Here is a 24,282-nt window from a genome sequence, read left to right on the forward strand (position 1 = left end):
CTTCCTGGTTTCTGTATGTCAGTCCTGTATAGACTTATAAAAGAGCTCTTTGAAAAAAAAATGACTGACTTAAGGGTTAGGACAAGTAAGGTATAAGATGAGCCTGGAATGTCTTACTGTTCTATAAAGTAAGGAAGAAATCAAAATAATGGTGTCTTACTATTCTATAAAGGAAGGAAGAAATCAAAATAATGGAGGCGTGTTAAAAGGGATGCCGCTGACCAAATCTGGGACAATCTGACCATCAAAACAAATAATGATAGTAATGCTGAGTAAACCCAATAGATAAAATAGGAATAAATGTGTTCATATAGAGGTGATGAATGAATACATGAATGAATGAGTGAGAACTTTCTTCTGTAGACTGCCCACTGATAAATGTGGAGGGACTAATAGGAGATGGAAAAATCACCATCACAGTAAAGACTGATTAAGACAAGAATTAGTGAATGCTCAATCTTAAGGACTTACTTTATAAGGAGCAATATATATGCATGGTTCTCAGTATATTTCTCCATAGATTGATTACTACTTTGGAAAAAATAGTAGCTGTATTGTGGCAAAATCTGACAATACCTTAATTGGGGAAGCAAAATTAACATCACCAATGAGAGTCACATGAATCCTATATGCTAGCAGATATACTACCTGAGAAGGACATATCTCTTATGTTGTATTCTATCCAGGGATGCATAACTAGTCTCGTGAGGAAACATTAAACAAATATGAGTTTAAGCATAGGCAACAAAAGACTTGGCCTGTTGTTGTTTGTTGTTTTTTCCCCAAAATATCAATGTCTTGAAAGAAAATAGCTTAGAGGGACAAATATAAGGTGACAGAAAATAATTTGACTTTAGGTGGTGAATATACCATATAATCAACATTTTCAAATACTATAGAAATGTTTACCTGAAACCTATGTTCTTTTACTGATCAGTGTCACCCTCTTAAATTTAATTTTCTAAATAAAATTTTAAAAAAGAGAGAAATTATTCCAAATTAAAGGAGATTAAAGAGACATGACAACTAAATGCAAAATATGTGATACTGGAATGGGGAAATGCTATAAAGGATATTATTAGAACATAATAAAATTGAAGTCTTTATATTAGAAAAAAGTACCAAAACTCAATTTCTTGAATTTAATTACTGTGTAGTACTCACATAAGAAAATATCCTTACTTTTTGGAAATAAACACTGAAGTTAAAAAAAAAAAAGCAAAGAGAAACAATGTATGTAATTTTCTGAAATGGTTCAGAACAATTAATTATTACTTTAGATATATACCGTATTTTTCGCTCCAGAAGATGTACCGGACCATAAGATGCACCTAGGATTTTTTTTTTCCCCGCACCTAGGGCTTTAAGGAGGAAAATAAGAAAAAATATATTCTGAACCAAATGGTGTGTTAAAATATTTAATAAAATATATCACAATAATATTTCAACAATGTAAACTCAACAGCAGTATTAACAACCATTAGCACTGTTATTAACAAGTGAGAAGAGACTTTAATGTTCAAATACTCTTCTAGTTAGCCTGGAACCCGCTGCAGCTAAAAAACATGAACATTCACTCCATAAGACACCTGGGCATTTTCTCCTCCACTTTTGGGGGGGAAAAGTGCGTCTTATGGAGCGAAAAATATGCTACATGCATAGAGAGAGAGAGAGGAAGAAGGATAGCAGATACGAACCACATGGGCAAAATAATGAAAATTGGCGAGAGTTGGGGCAAAGAGTATACAGAAATCTTCTGTACAAATTTTGCAAATTTTTTGTTTGATATTATTTGAAATAAATTTTTTTTAGAGTTTTACAAAAAAATAAAATGACAAGAGTTTGGTCAATGAATTATTGTTTCTACTTTTTAACTTCAGATAGGCTCTTTTTAAAATTTGTTTTAAGGAAGAGCTCAATCCGTTTTTCTTTACATTGTATTTCTGACTGTATTGGTGTTCTTTTCTATTTATTCCTGCCTCAAAATAAATGCTTATTTCTTTTCTATGAATGAAGGTCAGCGACATTGTTATAATATGTTAAGTCTCCTTGTTTTCTGCATCTTGTTCTCTTGGGCATTAATTTGTTGATTGCTTTGAAATGAATGATATCCGTACTCTTTGTCCTTTTCCTTTCCTCAAGAACACAATGAACTGAATGTTCCAATTTGAGTCAGCATATATTCACTTCCTTTTTTGAGGGTACACCATCTTAGTAGGCACTGGGAGGGTTCTAACTAGTTCCCAGAAGCTTTTCAACCAGGTTAGCTTTCTTAGCTCTGTTTATCTGACTGTGATAGGGAGTTAAGCAATATTTCATCTTCCCAGGGAAAGGATGAGGCTTACTCAGAGTGTCAGTAATTTAGAGTATCATAAAATTGTACATTAGATCATCAACCTCAGACAATTTTAGAATCGCTAGACTGCTTTTGATGTGTACATTGAAAGTCGTCTGAATCAATAGCCTGACCAGGCCTGGAGAAGAACACAGTGAATCATATGCTCAAGTCTTTTTGAAGTCAAATGGAAGATGTATAATTATCTGAAATGACTATGAATATTTTCTTTTATGTGAGAATTTGTTTTAAAGTAGTTTTTAGGAGAGTAATTAGGAAATCAGATAAGGAATGCTTTACAAATAGGCTGCCTGTTGATTTGTAGATTATCAGAACTTTATTTTCTCCAGTTTGTGCATATTGTTTTTCTTTCTGAAAAGGAGTAACATTCTGTGTATTAGTTTTCATTTATGTTCTTCCTTCTGTGTTGTTGTTGTGGGAAAAATTCATTGCTCTTTATAATTCTGGTTACATGTATTTGACTTCAGTGCTTGGAAATAGGCCCCAGGTGAATGGAAAAGAATCTATTTTCTCTATTGATGTCCTAAGTTTTCCATATGTTGTTTTTCTATTACTCTATTACCCTCCATTGCGCTGAAAATGAATGATGTATTGCTTATGACACGCCATAAAAATGACTCTGGTTTTTAAGAAGTTATTAGAATGCCAGTGGCAATAACAGGCAGACATGGGAGAGTATCCTTTTCTCCAGAAGAGCAACAAATTTTGTGAACTTGTTTGCAAAATAAGTCCTTTCATTTTTAAAACCTAATAAGGGAAAATAAAATAACCACTTGCTTATACTCTTTGTAAAACAACAACATGCCAAGTAGGAGTAGTATTAGTGATGCTTTATAATAGAGAAGGCTAGCTAAGAATATGGAAGCTAAAGAAACACAATTAAAAATGAAGCATTATTTAAATGCTTAGTATTAGTATTCCAAAAGTTTGTGATTTTACTCTTTCCTTTCTCTTAAGGATATATTTTTATACATGCTCATCTTGATATTTTATTTCTTAATTAAGGAACATCTGACAGCTTAAGGTCGAGTGCTTCATAAAAAGTTCTTGGGCCCTTTAACATTTCCCAATATTTACCTTAGTCATGGCTCTCATGTGAATGCTATTTACTCCCCCCATTATTTCAAGTATGATTTGCGCCAAATGCCATGCTTAAATATTGTCAGTGCTACTTGAAAGTATGGCAGGTTTTGAACCTAAGGATCTTATAATCTACTGAAGAGGGAAATGGCTGTGATCATATAGCCGTGTGCACATTTCTGTATGCACAAGCACACATTTTACATGATGACTTTTTTTCTTTAGGGATAAAGGAATAGTACTCAATGTTACTGAGTGATAGTTTATTTTGTTTCTGAAAGAAAAGAGAATGGAATAGACTATCCCAAATATTTTTGGAATAACTATAAACTTAATTAAAAGAGATGGAAATCGGATGGGAATATCCTAAAAATTTTCCTCATAGAGAACAAAAAGAGTGAAGTCCTTAGGAAGCTACATAGATTGCGAGACTTAAATTTTCAAAATGTCTGCCTTACAACAAATGGTTGTCTTTCCCTCACACAAATGGTTGTCTTACTCACTTCTGTTGCTAAATTAACTTTTTCCTATGAAGCCGAGTTGAAAATATTGCTAGACTTTTATTATCACACTTTACCAATAGGTTTGCCATTGTCTAGTAATGGGATATAATTAAGTCTGAATGTTCTCAGTGTTGTTATTTAAAGCAAATCAGAATGCTACCTTATCAATTCTTGAAGTTTAAAATTCAGGAACACTATTTTTTTAAATAGACCTATCTTTAATTGGGTTAAAAACTAATTAAGATTTCAAAGTAACCCATATTTATGAACTGCAAGTTGCTTAAACACCGGAAAACAGCCTGTCTGCAGTTTTTACAGGTCGGATGTAAGAGCAGCTCTCTTTTGATTTTGACCAGTTGCTTCTCTATTGGGTAAAAAAAAAAAGAACCACTTTTTAATTGAAATGAAATATATATGATCATTTTAAAATATATTACATAATTGATAGTCTTTTCTTTCTAGGTATATTCTCGTTCATTTAGTCCTTTATTTGTATGGCTTCCTGGTTTTTCCTGGATACTTTCTAATGATGAAAGACCTTACATTTATAGGAGAATATAACATATATTTACTATGTTTTATATGTTGAACGCAGTTCAATAATTCCAGTATTTATTGACTACTTTAACTTTATATACATTATATATACATACATATATACATAACTGCTCAAAAAAATTAGGGGATATTTTAAAATGAATATAAAACTATAAAATATCCCCTAATTTTTATGAGCAGTATATATGTTTTCAACTTAGCATATTTGTTAGCACTTACAAGTCAGATATTTTGATAGTTGTTGTGTATATAAGGATACATAAGGCACTGACTCTACCCTCTAGGAAAATTCAAACTGAGCAATTGTTATATTTTTATATAAAAGCAGTGAATTATTTATGAATTTCTTTTCTTTATAGATTGTATTTGTTTTTTTACATATTTGAACTGAAGGCAAAATGTGCTTGAGAATTTTATAATTTTATGGTACAGAATTCTGATGTCCTTTGCCTAATACTTTGACAAGGGCTAAACTGAATTTTTGGAATTTATTCACATAAATTTTAGTACCATAGACTATTTATAACGTTATAAAATAACCTCTTTCTTAGAATGTGTGTGTCAGAGAAGAAGAGACAAGGAGAGCCAGAGAGACATTTATTTTGTAATTCAGTTATAATGATTTACACTGAACCACCTGGTGGTTAGTTATGATGATATGATGATATATTAAGTGCCTTTTCTAAAAGGAATTTTTGGAATTTTAGTTCCAACATATGCCCCATCTCTCCAAATTGTTTTCTGTAAGATGTGAAGGTTTCTCAGTTCCATATATGTCATGAAAACAATATTCATCTCACACAAAGCAGAGAATGAATTTTAAAATGTTTCTTAGTTTTGCTCTTTAGCAAATAACCTCACCAAGTCTTCTTATATTCCAAGGCAGATCATTCCACCCTTGGGATTTAAGTTTTTTACTTCCCAACAGCTATAGATAATTCTTTACAAGCTTGATGTAAAAGTGATGTAAATCTTTTAGGTTATTAGGATGAGAAAACATTAGCTGTCAAGAATCTGAAAATAGCTTGCTGAAATTTCATACTAACTCACTCTTAGGGAGTCTTTGTCACCATTCCTGGATAATTATTTGCAGAAGCCATTACACAAATGGCTGGTTTTAGCAAATAAGTTGCATTTACTAAAAATGAATGCATGGTATTTTTTGCTAGCACAGAATACAAGATTGTGTAAAGGATCATTTTCAATATTTAAATAGCACTACTTGCCCTTAACTATAGCTTTCTCTAAAATGTATAACTATTATTATATAATCACAATTTAGAAATGTGATTTTATTTGAAATAATTGTCTACTTTTGTCATATTAAGATTTTCACAAACTTAATTTAAATTTTGTTTGTGTCTATTATATGCTATTTGGGCTGGTGACAAATAATCTGAGATGATGTCAGATGGATCAGAATAATGCCATCCTTCATAAACATGACCAGCCATGGGCTCTCTCAGTACAATTTGTGAGACTGTTCTTGTATGTATAAAATGTCTTTTAATGTCATCCTTGAAATAAGAGTCAAGACCTAATTAGTTTAGAATATTGAACACCGTATTTTCTTTCATTTATTAGCTCTAATTTCTCATCAGATCTTTTCTGGAAATATTTTAATTCTCTATTTAAAATGAATTAGTAGTACCTTTAGTAAAAAATGTGTTAACTCTTTCTAGCATATGGACCTTGGTTTACACCTTCAAAGAAAATGCTACTAAATAAATATATATACTTTAATTTAACATCTCACAAAAATTCATGTAAACTCAAATAAAGACATAGAAAATTTATTATTTTACCTATTTTGGAGAACTTATCATAATAGCAGCCTTACTAAAGTATATAAGTATTATACTTCTTTATAATATATATATATATATATATATATATATATATATATATATATACCCTGTTGTCATAAAGTAGCCAATTATGCTGTACTCCCATAATTGTAAGAAAAGAATATTTTATCAATTTTTACATAAATTTTAAGTCAGTGGAGGGAAAACAGATCAAGTAAAAACAAAAATCTGCTTTATTAAAATAACTTAATATGAAAAATTATTCAGATCAGTTTGCATTTTACCTATACTTTGAAGTCACTTATAGACTTTTGGGAAGTCAGTTTTCATTAAAAATATATTCATCAGACACAGTCTTGAAAATAAATAGAAATGTGGGGTGATAGCAGATCACACCCATCAGGGTGGCTACTATTAAAATAAAAAACAAAAAGTAAGAGAATGTGAGAATGTGGAGAACCTGGAACCCTTATACATTGTTGATGGGAATGTAAAATGATGCAGTTCCTATGGAAAACAGTGTGGAGGGTTCTGAAAAATAAAATAAAATGACTGTGACCCAGCAATTCAACTTCTGGGTGTATATTCCAAAGGGTTGAAAGCAGAAGCTCTAAGATATGTTTGTACACTCATATGCGTTGTAGCATATTAGCAAGAGCCAAAGGTGAAGCAACCCATGTGCCCTTCGAAGAAATGACTGGATAAATAAAATGTCCTATATGCATAAAATAAAATTTTATTCAGTCTTATAAAGGTGCACACTTTAATTAGTCCAGCATTCTCCTGGAGAAAGAGAGGAAAATAACACATTATTTGCATATCATAAATGCTTATGTGTTTGATTGCTGTTAAAATTATTTTTTTCCCACAGCAGTTCAATTTGACAGGACCTAAAAAGCTAACAACTTACATAGCAAGCCAGGCTGTGTATGGGAAAGTGTGAGTGTGTGTATGTGTGTGTCAGTTTTGGCTGAAGTAAAAGTGTACCATTTTTATCATTTTTTTAGGGGAGGAACAGACAGACAGGAAGGGAGAGAGATGAGCAGCATCAACTCATAGTTGCAGCACTTTAGTGGTTCATTGATTTCTTTCTCATACATGCCTTTACCAGAGGCTCCAAGTGAGCCATTGACCCCTTGCTCAAGCCAGTGACCTTGGGCTCAAACCAGTGACCCTGTGCTCAAGCCAGATGAGCCCACACTCAACCTGTGACCTCAGGGCTTCAAACCTGGGTCCTCGGGGCCCCAGACAACACTCTATCCACTGCACCACTGCCTGGTCAGGTCATTTTCATCAATTTCAAATAGCTTATCAAGTTTTGTGTTAATTTATCCTGATTTATTTATAATGCAGTTTTCTAAATCTTTCTTAGTTTTGAGCTTAGATATAACACACTCTTGTGCTGTTACAGTGGAGCTTCTTCTAGAGAAGACATTCTTTTTAAGAAATGTATGTGACACCAGGATGGGAAAGTGAGATAAGTATTCTTTTTTTAAATAAAATGGAGATACAAATGAATATAAAAAATGGTCCCTGACTTCTTGGAGCTCAAGTTGAGCAAGGATGGATGAGCAGATCCACCAAAGATTTTTTGTACAATATAGAAAGTGTTATGGAGAACAGAAGAAAGCAATTGATCTTCTGCAGAAATTGCTGAAACCAGGAACTCAGCATTTACTGCTCCTGGTTTGTTTTCTGTCCACATTTGAGGCTTAGTATTTTCAGTCTAACATTTTTGTGTATTTTTCCATTTAGAATATTTTGTGTTTCCATACTTTTGCTCAACAGTGTAAGAAGAATATTGCCTTATATGATCTTACTAAATTTCACTCTCCAGTTGCTTCTGGGTCATCTAAAAGCTTGACACAAAATAAATGAAATGAACGGACTATAAGCAAAAGGAATAAATAGTATACAGTTCTTCTCTAGCTTGTTCAACAACAGCGACATTCTGCCAAATAGATAGCACTTTCTTCCCTGTCCATCAAGAGGCATCAAGTGATCAGAATCATTACACAAAACGGGGGCCCAGGAAATTGCTGTTTAGAGTGAGGGTAAGTGTGCTTGCCTGTGTGCATGCACTGGTTTGCTAGTCTTTTGTCTCTCTCTTTTTTTTTTTTTTTTTTTTCATTTTTCTGAAGCTGGAAACAGGGAGAGACAGTCAGACAGACTCCCGCATGCGCCCGACCGGGATCCACCCGGCACGCCCACCAGGGGCGGTGCTCTGCCCCCCAGGGGGCGATGCTCTGCCCATCCTGGGCGTTGCCATATTGCGACCAGAGCCACTCTAGCGCCTGAGGCAGAGGCCACAGAGCCATGCCCAGCGCCCGGGCCATCTCTGCTCCAATGGAGCCTTGGCTGCGGGAGGGGAAGAGAGAGACAGAGAGGAAAGCGCGGCGGAGGGGTGGAGAAGCAAATGGGCGCTTCTCCTGTGTGCCCTGGCCGGGAATCGAACCCGGGTCCTCTGCACGCTAGGCCGACGCTCTACCGCTGAGCCAACCGGCCAGGGCCTTTTGTTTCTCTCTTAAGTTAAAGCTTGTGTAACCTTGCAACCTTTTCCTGAAGATGCTATTAAGCAGTAACTTAATTAACTTAAAAAGTACCCTTTCTTTAGTTTTTCTAAGGCATTAATTAATATCTTGCTAATAAAGAGAAGCAAGATAACTTCAATCTGCAAATTGTAGATTTTTGTGCTTTATTTAGTGTTTACCCTGGCTGGTATACTAAAGGTATATATACACCTACTCACATACCCATCCACAGAGGCCCGGGTAATCAGTTCTAGCTAACTGATGCTGAAGTCAGGCTGCTGATGTCATGATTAAGAAAGTAACATTTAACTTGGAGGAAAGGATTATGGGTCCCCTTTATAGCTATGGTGTGGCCTTGTAGAGGAACATTGTTTTCTGTGGCCTTGTCCATGTCCTGTTAGAAACATTCATTATCAGTAGGGTTGACTTATACTTCCTCAATATATTGTATAACAGAGTACTAATCCTAAGTTAATTTTAGTTTTCATTTATCTCAAACTTCATGCTTTAAAATATCGACTACTTAAAATTACCCTTTAGTCAAGTTTCATAAGGATTGCCACATTGCAGGGTTGGAACATTTTTATGGTAGATAAAAATATGCCAAAATTTATATGCAGTTTAAGAAATCATTATATATAAAGTAACAAAAAACAAAACATGAAACATAATAAATTTATATTTTCCATTATGGCTTTATCTTATTGACACATGATACACTTGAGCTGCTAGAAGTCAATAGGTCACCAACTAGCATATTAAGAAATATCAAATATCTGTATGATAGGAACTTATTACCAATGTATACATCTTTCCTTTTGATTGAGGTCCTCTCTTTAATGAAAAACAGATTTGCTCTTTGTGAGGTTCTACCAATCTCAATACGGTTCTATTGCTTTTGGTAGAGGGGAAGAGGGAAAGCTATCTGCATGCTTTTTCTAATTAATTTCCTCTGATTAGCTTTTACTTTTTCTTGGAACTTAATTAAAACCCTTTATTTTTCCACTATTTTATTAGTGGTGTACAACCATTTCTATTCTTCTCATATTGTGATCACAACATTCTAGGGACCCAGCAAAAATTTCAGGACAGTAAGATCAAATGCTCCCCTCCCCCATTTTTATTATATAAAAGTTATTTCATTATAAAGTTTTATTATAAAGGGGCATTGAAAAATCTGTTTTCTTTTTTTTTTTTATGTGAGATGAGGAGAAATAGTGAGGCAGACTCCCGCATGTGCCCCGACTGAGATCCACCCTGCAACCCCTGTCTGGGGTTGATGCTCAAGTACTGAGCTATTTTTAGTGCTTGAGACTGATACACTCCAAACAAGCTATCCTCAGTGCCTGGGGCCTCAATTGAACCAATTGAGCCACTGGCTGCCAGAGGTGAAGAGGGAATGAAGGGGGAGAGGGAGGCAGGGAGAAGCAGAGGGTTGCTTTTCCTATGTACCCAGACCAGGACTCAAACCCAGGAATTCCATACACAGGGCCAGCGCTCTATCTATTTAGCCACCAGCCAGGGCCTACAATATCTGTTTTCTTAAGAGTTCTTAAATGTTAGTTTTTTAAAATTAAAATTTTTTCACTGATGTTAGTGAAAAAGAGGTTCTGTCTCCCTGGTGCTTTATCGGGAGAAATAATAATTGTTAGCAAATCAAATGCTTTCAAATTTGAAAAACATTATTATTATCACCATCATTATTATCTTGAGTCAGAGGTCTACTGTGAGTCAGGCATTATTGGCTATTTATATTATCCCTGACCCTCAGAGCAACCCATAAGATAAGCATTATCTTTCTCATTCTACAGTGAGAAACATGAAGCTCAAGGGAAGGTTAAACGATACAGTCAAATTCACACGGCCAGATGGTAGCAGACTCAGGATTCATTCAAATGTCCTGCACAGAAGGTGATGCTCCTTAAGACTTACCTGTACTTCCCAAGCCAGGCCCGAGCCACCTCCTCTCATGAACACGTGCATGCCCCATCTTTATAATGAAAGTATTAAAAAACTAGATTGAACGGAGTAAATTTGAGGATCGAATTGTCTTTATTCAACAGTTCATAAATTGAGCAGCACCCCACTTAACATATGGAGAGGAGCTCCCAAGAGCTATACAAAATGAAAAGTTTTTATAAGCTGAAGGGGGGCAGGAAAAGGAAGTTTCTAGCAAAAAAGGGGATTGTTTCAGGCAAGGTCATCTTTCTATGGGGATGGGAGGATCTGCTGGATAGATTATGTCAGCCAGGTAATTCCAGATTGACTGGTTAAAGGTTACATTCCTTGGAGAGGAGGAAACTACAGTTAGGTTAGGTATTAAGCCTTGGTTTGATGATGTGGGCTTAGCGCAAGTGACTCCATTTTGGTTCTGTTGTCTCTTTTTAACAAAAATTATAAAGTTAAAGGAAGAAAAAGATGAAAAGTCGTAATAATACACCATTCTAAATTAGAGCTTCTTAGCTTCTTGTGTTATTGGTAAGTCTGTTCAGTGTTTTAAAAAAATTTTGTTTCTTAGTAAGTATGTGTAGTCCTGGAAGAGAATTATTATTATCCTATCCTATCTAATATCAAAGATTACTATAAAAATCCCAGACTCAAATGTTTTTGCTAAAAGACTTTGTTTTGTGGTCAAGGTAGGGAAAATTTATATATACATAAAATTATTTCCGAGTGAGGTACTTCTATAATGTGCGTTTTGAAGGGCCTTGTGAATTACATTAAAAATGTGAACATTTTTTTTAATGTAAAGCAAATAACTTGAATTAAATCATATCAGTGTAAATACTTTAAAAATCTACCTAAGGCCATGTTTTTAAAAAGTAAGTTAGAGGCTTCAACTACAAAAGTTGGTTTGAATTTGATAGTTTTTTAAAGGTGAAGTGGTAGGAAGTTAAAGGGGCACATTGTTAACACTCACGAATCAAACTACTATTATTTAACTGACAAAGTTTGTTGGTTAAGGGTACTAACCACATAAAAGGCCAAGAGATATTTGACATCAGGGTGTGCTGGATCCAGAGACTCAAGCTATATCATGTACTATCTGACTGTCGCTGTCTCTTTAACCCTTCCACCACTTTTTTGTCCCATTTTCTGAGCATTCCTCCGCCACCTTCTCTGCTCCCTTCCCCTCACTCTTACACCTCCTCCCTCCCTCCTGCCCTCTTTCCTGTTATTTGCCTTCTCTGTTCTGTCCCCTCCTCCCTTCCCAATGACTTCAGCCTCTGTCTCCATTTTCTGTGTGTTCTTATTTTCTTAGGCTCTTCATGTGTAGAGGAGCTTGGTAATTGGCAGCACTGGAGATTCAAAACTAAAGCTCTTATTCTTTTTCTAATGTAAAAAAAGGGCTCTTCCCCAATTGTATAGTGAAAAGTCTCAAGGAAAAAGTCTGAGCTCTGTGGGTCATATATCTGTACCTGGATCAATGACTGCTCTATGGCAGGAGTATGTATGTTGTATGTTGATTGGTCAGGGGTGGAGCAACACTCTGTGATTGGGAACTCTACCAGAATCCTATCGTCATAGGAAAGGAAGAGCAGTTCCCCAAACAAGGGGGAGAGCGCTTATCAGAAGGATGTAAGGGGCATTTGGGCAGATATAAATAACATGTCTACTGTGCTTTTTTACTTAGATTTATATTCTTCCCTAGTTCTAACTTAGTACTAATAACTAAAAATGGAATATTCCCTATGTTAAAAGATTTTATAAAAAACTAAATTTTAATTCCTTTGCAATTGAAAAAGAAGTATGAATGTGGGTCCCTAGAATTTGACCCGAATTTTTCTTTCAGAATACACAAATGTGTTTTTATTCCTAGACTGTTTTTATGTTATTGCTAACTTAACCAAAAAGTAGCTTCCATCTTTAGATGTTCACTATATATTTTTTAACAGCTGTTCTCCAGAAGATCACACCAGGTAGAATTCATTTGTTGCTATACAGCTGGGGTCCCCAAACTTTTTACACAGGGGGCCAGTTCTCTGTCCCTCAGACTGTTGGAGGGCCGGACTATAAAAAAAACTATGAACAAATCCCTATGCACACTGCACATATCTTATTTTAAAGTAAAAAAAACAAAGTGGGAACAAATACAATATTTAAAATAAAGAACGAGTAAATTTAAATCAACAGACTGACCAGTATTTCAATGGGAACTATGGGCCTGCTTTTGGCTAATGAGATGGTCAATGTGCTCCTCTCACTGACCACCAATGAAAGAGGTGCCCCTTCAGGAAGTGCGGAGGGGCCGGATAAATGGCCTCAGGGGGCTGCATGTGGCGCAGGCCAGGCCATAGTTTGGGAATCCCTGCTGTACAGCCTATGACCCAAGGTGTGAAGTTTCACATGCCCTATTAAAGAAAATTCTTTATTCTTAGCACCTTCTAGGGAATACCTTAGAAAGTATTATCAATCTGTTGCCCATTTATAGAGGAGCAATATTTTGAGAGGCAGCATTCATTGTGGTTAAAAATCCTCCTATCTGTGATATATTAACCTGTGATAGGCACAGCCATGGGTCCCCAGAAATGTTCATGCACTAATCCCCAGAACTTATGAATGTTACTTTATGGTGTAAAACAGGGGTCTCAAACTTGCGGGCCGCATGCGGCGCGCCGAACAATTTTGTGCGGCCCGCAGACTAATCCACGGGCTTACTTAATTTTATCCAAAATATTTTGAACCTCATGGATTAGTCTGCGGGCCGCACAAAATTGTTCGGCGGGCCGCGAGTTTGAGACCCCTGGTGTAAAAGGAACTTTGCTGATGTAATTAAGTTAAGGATTTTGAGATGGGGAGGTAATTTTAAGTTATTTGGGTAGGCCCAATGAAATCACAAGGGTCCTTATAGAAAAAATGAAAAAGTGTCAGACAGAGAAGGAGATGAGATGTGGAAGCAGATGTCATAGTGATGCAGAGGCTGCAAGCCAAGGAATGTGGGCACCCTTTAGAAGCTAGAAAGAACAAGGAAATTGATTCTCTCCTAGAGTCTCTGGAAGAAATACAGCTCTGCGGGTCTGTTTTAGACTTCTGACTTCCAGAATTGTAAGAGAATAAATTTGTGTTTTAAACCATTACATTTCTAGTAATGTGTTGTACAACATTAGGAACCTAATACATTAACTATATGACCTTCTATTGCTCCGTTTTCTCATCTGTAAAATGGAGGTAATAATAGAACAGAAGCTTTATTCGAGGATTAAATGAATTCATTCAAAGAAAGTTTCTGTCAAACAAGAAGGTATTATATATAATTTTATATGTGAACCAATTTATAGACCAGTGGTTGGATCAAATGAAGAGCAGATAGTCAAGAATGCATAAATGTGTAATTTAAGTCCAAATTTATTATAATTAATAAGTACCATATTTTTTACTCCATAAGATGCAACCCCCCAAGAAAAAGTGGAGGGGAAAATGCCCGTGCATCTTATGAAGCGAAAAATATGGTATTTTATTAAATATTTTAACACATGATTTGGTTCAGCCCATGGTCATGCCAGTTGAGATGTGGACGGAACAGAGGAAAGTTCATTGTGTTCTGTGACTCGCTAAATTTGAATCCGTGACCAAAGTGCAACGTGAATATCGGCGCATTTATAACAAAGCGCCACCACATAGGAATAACATTACTCGGTGGGATAAGCAGTTGAAGGAAACTGGCAGTTTGATGGAGAAGCCCCGTTCTGGTAGGCCATCAGTCAGTGACGAGTCTGTAGAGGCTATATGGGATAGCTACCTAAGGAGCCCTAAAAAATCTGTGTGTGAGCCCACATCGAACTGCACCGAATAGGTATGAAACTGGGAGAGTTTTCCTTTTATTTGGTGTAGATTTCACATTTCTGTCGTCTTTTGTTGCTTTCCTGTGACCGGTCAAAAGTGCAAAAATGACTTTACGGACACACTACTTTATTCCAGTGTGGCATTTTGTGTGACAGCCCTACAAGCTCTCTGCCGTAATTAATCCTTTGTGGAGTAACTTATATGGTTAGAACTGTTTCTCCTGTTTGCTAAGCCAAATACAGAAACTTCTTTTTGAAACTCCATTGTATATGACTAAACATTTTTCTTTTTGGGAGCTTCCTCTGAAATACGGACAGGAGCAGTTAGTACCCTTCCTATAACTATCACCACCGCTATCCACTTCAGTCTTTCACATTAACCCCACCCTTTTTCTCTTTTTGTCCTTTTTTTATTCTGCTGATAACGTAAGTTTCCATTTACTTTTTTGTAAATTTGTCACATTGATTTATTGAACTTCCTGTCAAACAAGCTTCAGAATAGTTTAATCTGGGCTAGTCTTAATTTTTATTCTGTATTTGAACAGTTGATTTTTTTAAAAAACTCTAATAGCAGGACATTCTATAGCAGGATTTTCAGTTTTTATGTTCTTTTAATGCCTATCATCAATTGCCATCATTTTGTACCCTAAGCTCAGGTTCCTCAAGACCAGATTTTGTTCTTTCGTGGATAGCCAGCTTTTCATTTTCTTCAAATTTCCATTTCTTTTAAGTTCGTCAGCAAGAAAAATGATGAATTTACCAGGTCTTTGGTCCTATGCCCAGGACTTCAGAGTCACTAGACATGGTCTATATTTCTTTGGTAAAGTTGTTCATCTCTACAAGATTCAGTAAAGTGATAGTGCTGCGCTTGACACGTTATGGAAGCGGGTGTTGTCTCTCTGGGGATATGCACTGGAGTGGTGGCCTTACGCTGTACTGCGCAGGGAGTCATTTTTAACTTCCGCGCCCTTTTCCTCTGGACACTGGAGCGCGGTGCCTGTGAATTCTCATCAGAGTGCCGATCTCTTTAAAAGCCCTCGATTACCTACTGAGCAAAGCCTCATTTCTGCATCATTCTGCTCATTAATGCTCGGTACTTAAGTCTCGAGCCTTCGCGGTGTCTACCCCATACACTTGATCATTGGATTCTTTTGCCCTTCCTAGCCTCATCCCACCTTGACTTTACCACTCTTCTTCTCTCTGATGTCTTCCTTTTCTCCCCCCTCCCCTTTTCTTCTCCTCTCTCCCACGCATCACTCCTCTCCTACCAAGGTGCTTGCTAAGTTTTGTAACTTTCAGCACACGAGGGTTTTAGGGTTCCACCGTCGCTCAGTACAGGAGTCACTAGCAGCAGGTGCCACAGCTGAAATAATATTTTAGATCTATTGGGTTGAGTCAAGTATTATTAAAATTAGTGTCTTCTGTTTCTTTACCTTTATCATAGTTACTAGAAACTTGAAATTAACCCTTTGAGTGAGTTTTTTTCACACTAGCTGACCCCCAGGAGTGAGTTTTTTAAGTGAAATTAGTTCCAGTTACAATTTTATGAACTTAAAATCATGTTTGTTTGATAACTAATTTATGGAAACAAGAAGAACATACATTTGCCTTCTTTAATGTTGCCTTACACATTTTTGAAATAACAGTTTTTGTCTGTGCACTGGATGGTCAGGAGGCAGGAGGACATATGTGCACATTTGTGCTCCTCTGAGGGTTAAATATGTGCCCTGCCGTATACTTCCACTGGACAGCATTGCTAGACACTGTCAAGTATCTGTCAGAGGAAATGCACAGAGATTAACATGAAGAAAAAGAGGAAAGTGAATTTTACATTAAACATGAGAAAATGCATGGCACGCTGCAGCCCTTTCACACAGGTGTGACTGTCTCTGCATCTCGCAGGCCCAAGAGCATGGCTGTGTTATGTCACAGTCTGTGGAGGTTTACAATAATTGACCCTAATTTGTCAAGTAAGGTGAAATTATGTTTGGAATAATCTATATATGAATACATAGAAATGACTACTATATTTCAGAAAGAAATTCTATCAAGAGCAGGAGAATTAAAATGCTAAATTAGCAGTTATGTTGAAAACTTGGCTATTCAGAGTGATTTAGTCTTTGATTATTCCAAGAGAGGTAATATTTATGGTAGCAGCTTTTTAATAAGGCTAAGTGATAATTTTTATCTGATGATAGCTGATAAATCATGGGAGAAAAAATAAGTATCAAAGAAGAAAAATACCAAAATACTCAAAAACACATTTTTTCCTTCAGCTATGTTTCTTAATGTTTGATAATAAAGTATTATATTTATATTAAAATTGTTATTTTTAGAAAGTTCATTTTTTAAACATCAGTATACAAATTTATTTCTTTGTTCAAGAAACTTTTGTATGTAGCACCTGCAATCTTTTGTCTTTGGTCATCTATGTTCAAAATGGGGGTAAACTTTTCATACATGCAAATTCTAAAATAAAATGATGTATAATACAAAACTAAAACCTAACTCTGGGAAAATTACCATGTAGGCATGAAGTGATACATATCTCAGGTTAACTCGAGCGGCTTTCTAAAAAATAAGAGGAACAAGAAAATTCTGAGTAATCATCTATAAAAAAATTACTACCAAGGACTGAAAATGTTATATCTTATTTCTGCCCTCTGAGAAATACTAACTAGGCACACACAAAAGACAAGAATGTTGACTCAGATTTCAATATTACTAATATTAGATTGTCTTATAAATGTTTCTGATGGAAATGTTGTTGCTCTGTTTTGCTAGGCATTTAAAATAAGGAAGAACTAGACAATAGAACTGATATTAAAGAACAGGATTAAATATGTTTTAGGTAAGAAAATTAAAATGCACAGTTAACATGTGGCTTTATGCCCTCCCTACACATAGGAATGCTTCTCAATAAGATGATAAGATTATCTGAAATTATCTCCTACTTTTATTTCTCCTGTTTGCCAAATAAAAATACTTTTCTGACTTACATTTAGACAGACTTGATACAGCAAAATATTATAAAATAATTTTTCAAAAATATACAAGTATGTGCTTTTTATTTTCTCAACTTTAAAATATTTCTTTGATATTTTTTTGAATTAATAAATATTCTCACATATCTTCTTTTCAACTGAACAAAATAAGGAATGTGATTTAAAGTATGAGAAAGTTAAAACCAATGCAATCATGATGGTACAATAGCCCATTGTATTAACTTTTTTTTTTTTTTTTTTGACAAAAACAGAGAGAGAGAGCCAGAGAGAGGGACAGACAGACAGGAAGGGAAAGAGATGAGAAGAAGCATTAATTCTTTGTTGCAGCTCCTTAGTTGTTCAGTGATTTCTTTCTCATATGTGCCTTGACTGGGGATGGGGGGGGCTACAGCAGAGCGAGTGACCCCTTGCTCAAGCCAGTGACCTTGGGCTCAAGCCAGCAACCTTGGGCTTCAAGTCAGTGACCTTTGGGCTCAAGCCAGTGACCATGGGGTTATGTCTGTGATCCCACGCTCAAGCTGGTAAGCCGGATGAGCACGTGTCCAGGCTGGTGACTTTGGGGTATCGAACCTGGGTCCTCCATGTCCCAGTCTGATGCTCTATCCACTGCACCATCTCCTAGGCCCATTGTATTAACTTTATAGTAAAACACAGTTAAGTAAATTTAGTGAATGTTCAACTAAATGTATTGGATTTTTTGAAGCTAATATTAAGCGCAGAAAAGGAACAAACTGTCTTTCCAGACATTTTACCTCATTAGCTAGCTCTCTTTATAGTCTTTTAGATAAAAATAATCCTAATTCTTGATATAGTGCCATAGTCATGACCTAACAGTAAAAAAGTTATTGAGGAGCACTGAGTTAGATTAATACATTTGAAATTCCTTTTAGCTGAACTGTGAACCCTCAATGTCTTTCTTGAAATTGGTTGTTCTAGAATCTAAGACTATTCAATTTGAACAACTAAATAATTATCTAGTTAGCTATATTATTTAAATAGCTTATTTCAACTTGTTGGACATTTCTCAGTAAATGAAGTCTGAATCTGTGGTAAGGTGTCCATTAAGCACAGCTGAACCAACAAAGTGTTGCTACTTTGATTATATTCAGAAAGATTATTGGACAAAGTATTAATCTAAGATCGAGATGTAAATATTTTAAATTTTACCATTAATTTGTAGCTATGTAACATGACATTCCTAGTCCCACATAACACTAACACATCAGATTACAAGCTCTGCTGGATTGTGATCCATTAAATGCCTTCTCTCTGCTTAATATTCTTTCCATTCCTATTGTCACCACCCAGGTATATTTTCTGTCATCATCCTCCTACAATAGCCCTAACTAATCCCCAGTTTCTAGGTCTTAATCCACTGAATTACCAGGTTAAATTCAGCTTTAATTAGCTTACTACCCTGCTCAAAAATGAATGAATGACTCCGTGTTCCTATCCTTTGCAAAATAATGTTCCATTCTACAACTTAACATTCAAGATCCTTTAAAATATAGAGCACATTTATTTTTTTTAAGTATTCATTGTCCCCCATTGTGCTTTATCCTCCCAACCCATAAATTTGACATCAGTCACTTTTCCAGATAATCTTGCATTTCCTTGGCTCATGTTGATAAAACTCTAGCCTCTGATCCATTGCCACTTATTAAAATGGTGCCTGAAAGCCTGTTGCCAACCTTACATGTGATTTCTCTATGAAATCACTCCATACTATTCCAATAAAAAATACTGTCAAAGGGCATATATTTCTGTTCAAGCTTTACCACTACATAGTTCTAAAACTTTAGGCACATTATTTATTTATCCTGGGTTTTAACTGAATTGTGTAAAATCAAGCTAGGTTTATCTTGTCAAGCCTGTTCTAAGACTATCTTTAGAATTAGTGAGCATAAGTCAGAGGTTCTTAAAAACCAAACAAAGCAAAACTAGAGGTTCTTAACCTGTGGTAAGTTCATGGAATCTAAAACAGCTGTAAAAATCCTAAAACTATAGGCAGAAAATTCAGTTTATGCTTAAATGTTCAAAGTATTTTTTCAGGAGAGTCTAAGTTTGTTCTTATTAGCTCCTAAGAGTGGTTCCTGATACAAAAAAGATTAAAAACTATCATTTTTCTGATGGGAATCTTTTATTTACAGAGACACAGACACACGCACAGGATCTCTCTCTCATAGACTCATTGGTAAATATCTAAAAGCTTTAAGAACGTAGTGCTTAGCTCTGTTATCTTCTAAAAGTGGTCTGCAACCACTTTCCTTAACACACCTGCAAGGTGACGTTTACGTGGGTGATGTGCATCCATGAACAGCAGCTGTGCACTGCGGCCCGCTAAGGGAGTAAGATAGCTGTTGGCTTGGTGCCGGTCCTGGTGTGCAGCTCGAATCACGTCACTTTCTCTCCTGCTGCTTCCAGATTCAGTACGTGGTATAAGAGTAGTAGCTGTATTACTCTAGGCAGATTGGAGATAGTGAAAATACATTTGTTAAATGAATAAATAAATGATGTTAATCACAAGAGAAGTAATAAATGAATGGCATTTTAAAGAAAGAATGAGAGTTTGAATGAAAAGGATTATGCCTAGGATAATACCATTAATCAGACTTTACGAAAGTTAATTAACTCTAACCCTGAATAAAAGATTTAGTGACACTTTTGAGAAAATATAAGAAAAAGATAAGTTAAACATTTGCAGCTGAAAGAGTAAATCATAATTGGTTCTTCTTGAGAAGACCAAAATTGCAAAGTTACTACATTTTTCACAGACTTTGTAAACTACAGACAAAATACTCCAAGAATAAAATGCAGTCAAATGAAGACAAGACAGTTCCCACTTATATCATTCAAAAATAGTCACTTGAAAGCAGGTTGCAATTACAGTGCTTCATTGCATGGAAGTACTGCCATTTATCCTGCTGAAAGAAAACCGTGTTCATTTTTATTTTGCCTTTAATGCAGGTAAATCATGACAGACTAACATGGACAGTTAGGTTTAAAAAGAAAAAACAAAAATAGTCACTTGTACTTCTGCGTTACCCTTTGTTTCCTTGGGTTTTTTATACTTATTGTGAGAAGCAGAGGTCTGACAGTCTTCAAATAGGTGTCTCATTCACTCTAGGTCCTCAGTAGGCTGATGCATTGAGGAGCTGATGCAGTGAGGAGCTGGGCATAGTGATAGGAGCAAGGACCGCAGGAAAGTGATTTTTTTTTCATAGATAATGGTATGGTTCAATTAAACAAAATATATTTTGTTCATATATTCTCAGAGCTCTGAGATTACAGGTGCTACACACCAAACAGTCCCTTGAATGAAAAGATCAAATTTGTATATTTTCCTTGTTAAAAAAAATACAAAAGAAAGAACAGGTGAGAAATGAAGAACTAAAAGGTGTGCAGGTTGAACAAGTTTGGTCGAGTTGGCCCCATCAGAGGCACAGCTGGGATTTCTATCTGTGAGATTGTGGTAGTACTGTCATTATTTCTCAGCAGCCAACTTTTTCTCTTTTGTCCTTATTCCTTTCTATAAGTGACATATGCATAATTCAGAATTAAAATTTTTTCATATTTCAAACAGACATAATTTGACAATTTCTTATAAAGTTCAACATATATGTACCATACAACCCAGCATCCCCACTTCTAGGATTTGCCTAATGGAAATGAAGATATGTCCCTATAAAATTCTCTCTGAATTTTTATGGTTGTTTTATTCATAATCCCCAAAAGCTGTAAACAACTTAAGTATCTATAAACTAGTGAAGAATAAGCAAATTCAGATGTAGTCATATAATAGAATACTACTTATCAAAGGACAGATACTGATATGTCCAATAACATGAATGAATTCCAGAGCATTTACACTAAATAAAAGAAGCCATATGCAAAAGTTTACTATTCTGAGATTCTGTTTACATCACATTCTATAGAAAGTAAAAATGTGGGGCTTCAGATCAGTGGTTGCATGAAATGGGTTTGGGAATAGGAGATTATACAAGGGCCCAACCTGAAGAACCTTTTTTGGATGATAAAAATGTTCTGTGAGGTAGTGGCCATACTACATTATCAGTTGGTTAAAATTCACAGAACATGACATCTGAAAAGGGAGAACTGTACTGTATCTAAATTATACTTCAATAAGTAAGTAAAATGAGAAAAGACACAGTACATCTACTCTGTCTTATAAAGCATCCCAGTGGAATTTAGAGCCGTACCCTGTATCAAAGGTTAATATTTTTGCAATAAAGTATATGATAGCTGTGTATACTAAATAGCTCAAGTCTAACTGTTTTGAATGAAATAGGAATTTAATTTTTCCAAACAACTTTTTGAGGACCAACATTATGATAGTACAAAATTGTTGTCCAATTTCTTCTAGGCCTAGCCAGTTATTAGCACAGATAGTTGTTGATGGTTTGTCAGTGGTGGTTAACCTGGTCCCTACCGCCCACTCCTGGGTGTTCCAGCTTTCATGGTGGGCGGTAGCGGAGCAAACAAAGTATAAATAAAAAGATAGATTTAACTATAGTAAGTTGTTTTATAAAGATTTATTCTGCCAAACTTAGTGAAAATCCGACATAAAGTACTTGGTAAGTAATTATTATTATATGCTTTAACTTGCTGTAACTCTGCTTTATAAATTTTATAAAGTAAAGTTACTCCCCTACTTTATAAATCACCATTACTGTGGAACTGGTGGGCGGTTAGAAAATTTTACTACTAACAGAGATACAAAAGTGGGCGGTAGGTATAAAAAGGTTGCCTACCCCTGGTTTAAGTAATGATGGGCATTCCAAGCACGCAGGTTCAATCATGGTGTCACAATCTGCCACGCTTAGCATGAGAGTTTTCTTCTTCCTTCTTTTCTTCCCTCCCTGTCTGTCTTCTGCAGCGTAATCTAAAAGGATGTTTTCTTTTAAAGTACAGACACAATTTGCAAAGTGTCTCATTGGTTAGCAATGCCCTATTAGATCATCTCTCTTGACTCTCAATATCCAGCTTTAGGGAATGTAGTAGATACAACTTCTTTTCTTGTAGTACAGTTTTTTCTGGCCAGTGTGTATTTATATTTATGTTCCAAATTTTAATGCTTTCATTTTTAACAAAAAATAAATTTCAGCAAAAGGTTTTGAGTCACATTTCAGATACAGTTGACAGAATGTCAGAAGTAGGTATATATTATTTGAAACCCTGTTAAGTGTCCATAAGTGAGGTGTGTGTCATAGATGTTGCAGGGGCTAAGCAAAGTCCTGTTGTCGCATACCAAGAAACTGGTTGTCAACAGTCATACTATTGGTTGATTACATTGTTTTCTTCAGAACCTTTGTTTGAATGCTATATATTTTTTTACGTTTTAGGACATTGGTTTAGATTTTTTGTATTGACATGTAAATATATTATAACTTTTATTATTAAAATATGGTGACACAGGATAATAGAGTTATATTTGTGACTTTTTTCTTTGAACAATGATTTTTATTTGACTTACAGAAAGTGGGACATATCTCCATCTTCCTAATGAACTGGAAAACTCTTCTTAAATACCGTATTTCCACATGTATAAGATACTCCCATGTATAAGATGCATCTTAATTATGGGGCCCAAAATTTGAAAAATAATATTATTGAACTCAAGTTTTATTCATTATAAAAGTCATACAACTCCTCATCAGCGCAAAAAAGCGGGAAATGCAAGTTAAAAAACTACAACCACTGTATAAGATGCACCCAGTTTTTAGACCCCAAAATTTTGAAAAGTGTGAGTCTTATACATGGGGAAGTACGGTAATAGTCTTGCTTTATGCCTAGTTCCATACTAAGGTGAAGTTTTTTTGTTTTGTTTTTTTAATTTACCAACAAAATAGAAAATAATGCTGGTTGGGTAAAGTTGTTTTACACTTACTCTATAACTCCAGGCACTACTTTTTATAATAGTTGAGTAAAAAATTTTTCCTCAGAATTTTGTTTTTCCTTAGAGTCTGTTTAGAGCAACATTAAAATTGTCTTAGAAAAAAAGATCTGAGCAGTATTGAGGATCAAATTCAAGCTGAGAATTTTAGAGCTGAAACTCCAGAGATCATTTAACCCTTCACTCTCCACTTTTCCACATAACAATGAAATGGAGGCTCCCCAGAAGCTCACGTGACTCTCCTGAGGTCACACAAGTAAAGCGAGGGCAGAGCTAGAACACACTCCAGCACTTCTACCATCCAGTCCCTGTCTTCCCCTCGCCAGTATGTCAGGCAGATGCAGAAGTTGTTGGATATTCAATAGGGGGAAAGGGTATGGAGTTTTGGCAGTTATGTCTGTAAGAGTTAGAATAATATGGAAAGTAGTATTAAGGTGAAAGATGACTTCTTAAAGTACCATTAACAACACTCGGAAGTAGCACGGTCCAAATAATGTCAACCCTTCTAACATTCTTTCTGCCTGTTCAGTGTGGTAGGCATTAGCTACATGGCCTATTGAAAAACCTGAAATATGGCTAGTGCAACTGAGGAACAGAATTTTTACTTTTGAATATTTTTTTATAATTCACTTTAAAATGAGTAGCCGTGTGAGAATGGTGGATACTATATTGGACAGCATACTTTGGAGCAGGGGTAGTCAACCTTTTTATACCTACCGCCCACTTTTGTATCTCTGTTAGTAG

At 35.5% G+C, this 24,282-nt stretch overlaps 1 protein-coding gene and 1 non-coding gene across 2 annotated transcripts in view; both read left to right on the plus strand.

Annotated features, from left to right (window-relative positions):
• The window catches only part of TNKS (tankyrase), a 214,663-nt gene that overhangs the window by 84,889 nt on the left and 105,492 nt on the right, over nt 1-24,282 (plus strand). The window lies entirely within an intron of this gene.
• Nucleotides 20,494-20,621, plus strand: LOC136309796 (small nucleolar RNA SNORA69). The gene has a single exon (XR_010726438.1). It is a non-coding gene; the product is annotated as a small nucleolar RNA SNORA69 (small nucleolar RNA).

Source organism: Saccopteryx bilineata, chromosome 6, assembly GCF_036850765.1.
Source record: "Saccopteryx bilineata isolate mSacBil1 chromosome 6, mSacBil1_pri_phased_curated, whole genome shotgun sequence".
In the NCBI taxonomy this organism is placed as follows: Eukaryota; Metazoa; Chordata; class Mammalia; order Chiroptera; family Emballonuridae; genus Saccopteryx; species Saccopteryx bilineata.